This window comes from Alosa sapidissima, chromosome 10, assembly GCF_018492685.1.
Source record: "Alosa sapidissima isolate fAloSap1 chromosome 10, fAloSap1.pri, whole genome shotgun sequence".
In the NCBI taxonomy this organism is placed as follows: Eukaryota; Metazoa; Chordata; class Actinopteri; order Clupeiformes; family Clupeidae; genus Alosa; species Alosa sapidissima.
Window position 1 is genome coordinate 34384561 of NC_055966.1, and position 6242 is coordinate 34390802.

The window sequence follows — 6242 nt, forward strand, 5'->3', positions numbered from 1 at the left end:
AGGCACCTAACCCCTAACTGCTCCCCGAGCACCGCTGTTGTTGCAGGCAGCTCACTGCGCCGGGATTAGTGTGTGTTTTACTAATTCACAGATTGGGATAAATGCAGAGACCAAATTTCACTCACGGGATCAAAAGAGTATATATACTTACTTATACTTCACTGGACTATGAATGCATTTATTTATGTTGTAAGACATGTAAAATAAATGAACGACATCGGCACTACCGCACTTCCCTAATAACTTCTGACTGTAGCTAGAATGCATAAAAAAAATACCGGGAAAACAGTGTTCAGTCCACCAAGTCATAAGCTATTGGCGCTGCGCAGCACTACTGAGTGTAATCGTAGGTAATGCTGTATGAAAACTAGTATTGTTAGGCAGTGCGGTTTCGGTCAGTGCGTTTACAGGATTCGTTTGGACGATCGGCCAAGACGAAGCAAAACTGGTGCGTTTAACCCAAAAAGCGTCTCCGTGTGGACGGGGCCTTAGTGTGGCCTTGAGTGTTGCCTCTCTCTAGGATCTTAAGAGCTTTGACTAGCCTCAGGACCATGTGCAGCTAGGAAACACAGAAGACTTGGGATGGAGGAGTTTTTGTCTTTCTTGTTTTTTCTCTCGATCTCTCACACTCACTTTTTCTCTCTCTGTGTCATAGTCTCACACTCACAGTATGCTCACTACTTGCACAGACTTTGTTTTTCTCTCCATCCTACACACACACACACACACACACACACACACACACACACACAGACTGTTTTAATGGACTCTTCAGGGGTTTTCCTGCCATATTCACAACCTGGTCTGAAACAATAGGCTCCAGGAAACAAGCCACTTCACAGTAGAGCAGAGGACTAGACTAGCTCCGACCGAGTGGAGAAAGTAAAACATACATGTGCACTCGCGCACACACACACACACACACACACACACACACGCACACACACACACACACACACATACACACGCACACACACACACATGCACACACACACACACACACACATACACATACACTCACAAATCAGTAACAGCTTCCCACCTACGTACTGTAGTGCTGTTAGTCAAGGATAATGTCTTTCCATAACCCTAAATGGGGCAGTAATATAACAAGATTGTTATCATTTTGTTGGAAATATCCTGGCTCCGAGGACGAGTGCTTTTTGGCAGGAGATCAACTGATGTTTGCCGTTGGAGAGATTTGTTTGGGGTTACTGATAGCCATAGAGGACAGGTGGCCCATTGTATCTGGGTGTGCGTGTACACATTAACCGGAGGAAACCTGTCAAACATGTCCGCCATCTCTCATGTTGTGTTTTTTTTACTCAGCCAGTGCTTTAGCCACTACACACACACACACTCATATACACACACACACCCATTGGCTGGGGTATAAATTGTGGTCAGAGGAGCTTTGGGTTGGGTACACCATTTGCATACATTGAAGTGTGTGTGTGTGTGTGTGTGCGTGTGTGCGTGCGCTCGTGTGCATGTGAATGGGGGGGAGAGAGGGAGACATTGTGTGATAAGTCATAATCCTAATGTCATAACAGACATGGAGAATGTTAGTGAAAGAGCACACTGCAGTGTGTGTGTGTCGTCGTGTGTGTGTGTGAATGGGGGAGAGAGGGAGACACTGTGGGATACGTCATAACAGACATGGAGAATGTTAGTGAAAGAGCACACTGCAGTGTGTGTCGTGTCGTGTGTGTGTGTGTGTGTGTGTGATACGTCATAACAGACATGGAGAATGTTAGTGAAAGAGCACATTGCAGTGTGTGAATGAGAGCAAAGTTATGCCATTCAGCTGCACTCACTTTACACAACCTGTCACGCTGGACACACACACACACACACACACACACACACAGGGTGTGAAGTATGGACTGGACAAAGAGTGTGGGAGTGGAATAGAAATAGTGAGAGAGACAGGCTGAGAGTGAGAGAGGCTGAGAGTGTGTGAGACAGGGACCTATTGGAGTGAGAAACAGGAGGATGGCCAAGACAGCGGTGGAGATGGACACATGGAGACAAACGGAGAGTGTGCATACGTGTGTATAGAAGAAGCAGGGATACAAAGACAGACAGACCGACAGACTGTGTGTGTGTGTGTGTGTGTGTGTGTGTGTGTGTGTGTGTGTTTATGGAAGAAGCAGAGGTACAAAGACAGACAGACCGACAGACTGTGTGTGTGTGTGTGTGTGTGTGTGTTTATGGAAGAAGCAGAGGTACAAAGACAGACAGTGTGTGTGTGTGTGTGTGTGTGGTAAAAAGGGAGTTGTGTTCTCCTGGGGGGAGGGTATGAGGCTGCTTTGTCACATCTGGTTCAGCCATTTGTGAGAAGCAGGAAAACACACTGTTCTTAAGTGCAGTATGAAACACACACACACACACACACACTTGAACAAAAACTCCTCGAAGGACGCAGACTGAATTAAGACGGTGCTTTTTCGCTCACTGCTTCTCACACACACACACACACACACACACTGCTTGGTGCTCTATTGAATGTGCTCTGTCAGGACTGCAGACCAGCAGAAAAGCAGAGGATTGGCAGAGAATGCTTACTCACCCACTCGTGTGTGTGTGTGTGTGTGTGTGCGTGTGTGCGCGCATGCTCAAATGAGGGGGCAGTTGAACCTGTCATATTCTGATATGATGTCTCACATGGCTTCACACACACACACACACACACACACACACACACACACACCACACACACACACACACACACACACACATACACACACACACACACACACAGTACAAAACATTGTTAAAACATTGTTCTTTGTGCTACATTGATTTCAAATGTTATTTAAGATATTTATACCCTCCACCCCCCCCCCCCCTTTGACCTTCAGTGACCTCTCTGGCCTCCCTCTGTCTAGCCCCTCCCTCTCTCTCTTCCTCATGCAGACAATGAGGCTTTATCCTTCAGTCCATCCTCAGGGCTTTGGGCTTAATCAATATCCTGTTTCTTTCCCCAGACTTGCCCTGGCCAGTGGAGCCTACACACACACACACACACACACACACACACACACACACACACACACACACACACACACACACACACACAGCCATACAGTATGGATTTGTGAGCTGGGTGTTTGATGCTGATGCTTGAGAGTAAGAGGCTGTATCTGCAGGGGTTAATCAGGGTCACCGCTCAGTTAGTGGGTGCTGCTGAAATGTAGTGTCTCCAGTCTAGTTAATGATGAGCTAACATCAGCATCACATCAGTCCCCCCCCCCCCCCACACACACACACACTCACACACACCTACTGAGTGCTGGGCATCCTCTTCTCATGTTGACCTGGTCAGTGAGGTGGCTAGCAGGGCCTGACGCTTGTGAAGGTATGAACATGTCTGCCTGTCATCGTTGCCTCCCGAGCCGCTAGTCAGCTGAACTCCCCTGTTCTGTTTCTCTCTCCTTTCTGGAGTGGGCGAGTAAGCACACCCTCTCAGTGCTGAGACTGCCTTTTCCTGCTTACTCACACTCACTCACTCACTCACTCACTCACACCCTCTCAGTGCTGAGACTGCCTTTTCCTGCGTACTCACACTCACTCACTCAATCACACACTCACTCACTCACTCACTCTCAGTGCTGAGACTGCCTTTTCCTGCTTACTCACACTCACTCACTCACTCACTCACTCACTCACACACTCACTCACTCACTCACTCTCACACTCTCTCACTCACTCACACACACACACTCTCTCTCTCTCTCTCTCTCTCTCTCTCTCTCTCTCTCTCTCTCTCTCTCTCTCTCTCTCTCTCTCTCTCTCTCTCTCTCTCTCTCTCTCTCTCTCCACTCTCTCTCACACTCTCTCTCTCTCTCTCTCTCACACTCTCTCTCACTCTCTCTCTCTCTCTCTCTCACTCACACACTCACACTCTCTCTCTCTCTCTCTCTCTCTCTCTCTCTCTGGAGTGCAATGCAGTGCTCTTCGTGTTCCCTGTGTGGGTGCAGATGTCAAATCACCAGCATCCTCATCAGGCCTATCAGACAGCAATCTGATACACACACACACACTCACTCACGCACATGCAAACACAAAGACATGCACACACATGCACACAAACTTCAGGCACACACAGGGAGAGTCATTTTATATTGCTAGATACTAAGCTGTCCAATAGATTTATAAACATCCACACATGCACACACTCTCTCACTCACTCAGGCACAAATACACAGGGAGATTTAACTTCTATAACGCTGGAGGCTAATCTCTCTATTTCAAATAGATTGATCTTTCTCTCTCTCACACACACACACACACACACACACACACACACACACACACACACACACACACACACACTGCTTCGACTCCTGCTCTGCGTGAGGCTGGTTGGATGAAGACTTGACATGCTCGTTCTCTTCTGCTGAAACAGATGTGGTGTCTACTGTCTAATGCTTTTTTTAAAAGCCGTCCTCATCTGCTAGACTAATACCAAGATTAAATTCAGTCAGTTACCAAGAGGTGTATGTAGGCTACCAGTTAGCCTACTACCAGATAAAACCCTTCCATTCACTGCACCGTAAACCACTTTTGACAGGCATGATATCAAGGGCCATTAATCGAGAGTGGACAGGTCACTCATTCATGAGCTAGGCCTGGTCCAGGAATGCACTCGGCCTAAGTCATATGTTTCTCGCTACCCTAGCCTATGACTGCATTCGCATTGCTCACTTTTCTGACAGGTTATTGGTGATGCAGTGTTTCCCACAGAATTAAATTCTATTTGTGGTGGTAGGTTTGCAGAATTAACTTAAATGCAACCGTTTTTAACAAATTAGCGCAGCGTGGTTATGATGCTAACCAGATTTAAGCACAATTTAGTACAACCTGGAAAATCATTGTGTGGTGGTCAATGTTGATATTGTGGTGGGCCGCCACAAATAAGTCAATGTATGGGAAACACTGGTGATGTATTCGGGAACTGTCACGTCAACGCCTCATGTGACATGTGACCGTGCGATCCCCTCCCATCCTCATCCCTATGCTCCACACACACTGCATGTACTTAGTGCACACACTGCACGGTGGGCAACATGGCAGAAATTCAACCCAGTCGGCACCTGGTACTACGTTGTCTTCTAACTGGGCGTTATGAGCGTGCTCAAACAGCATGGCAAGCGAGCAGACAGGATGTCCGCCCGATTCTAAAGTGTGTCGGGGCCGACTGAATCAGGCCTGAAATTGGACCAGAACTGTGCAGTGTCTATCCAGCTTCAGATGAGTATCGACTGATTTGGTGCAAGGGAACTAATTAGTTATGCTAAGTAATAGGCTTGATTGGTTAGGGCCAGTGGGGGGTTGGAACGGGGGTCTCAGTGATTTTGAGATGATCTGATTGGTTGATTGGGTGCTAACATGGGGTTGGTAGGGGGTCGGTCCGCAGGACTGTGTGTGTGTTGGTTCTGATATGATCCGGTTAGTTGATCGGGTGTTGGGATGGGGTCTGCACGGTTGGGCCAGTGGTGGTCTGTGTTGGTTGTACCCGGTGGCTGTATGGTAGGATTGCTGCCCGGTGAGATGATAGAGCTGCCAGCTGTGTTATTGATTAGAGAAAGAGAGGGAGGGAGAGAGAAAAAGAAGAGAGGAAACATTCAGGGTGGATAAGCAGAAGCTCGCACGCAACATGTCCACATTGTCCGCTGGCACTGACCTGCTTTTTAGTGTGTGTGTGTGTGTGTGTGTGTCTGTGCATGTGCGTGTCTTTATGTATGTCCACTTGTCTGTGTATGAATCGAGGTTACCCAACTGTCCAATGATGGCTGTTATACCTCAACCAGATGATCTGAAACAGCAATGAAATTGGGACACCAACCAAATGTGAACTATGTCATGAATTCTTAAATTCTGAGATGTCTCAATCAACATATTACACAACATTTGACTTCACATACTATAAAACTGCACCAAGGTGCATGCTGCCATTTTGTCTGTAGAGGCTCAGAGGGCCTTACATTATCTTGTTTGGTTGGTTGGTTTGTTGTTTAATTGGTCAAAAGTACTTTCAGTAAAAAACAACAACAACAAAAGGACTAAACAAAACGATTGGTTGTGATGGCTCACTTGTTTCCTATACATTGACTTATTTGTGGCGGCCCACCACAATATCAACATTGACCACCACACAATGATTTTCCATGTTGTACTATTTAAATTGGATGGAATTCTTTCATTGTAGAGCTATGTGCACCTTCGCACAGCCTCTC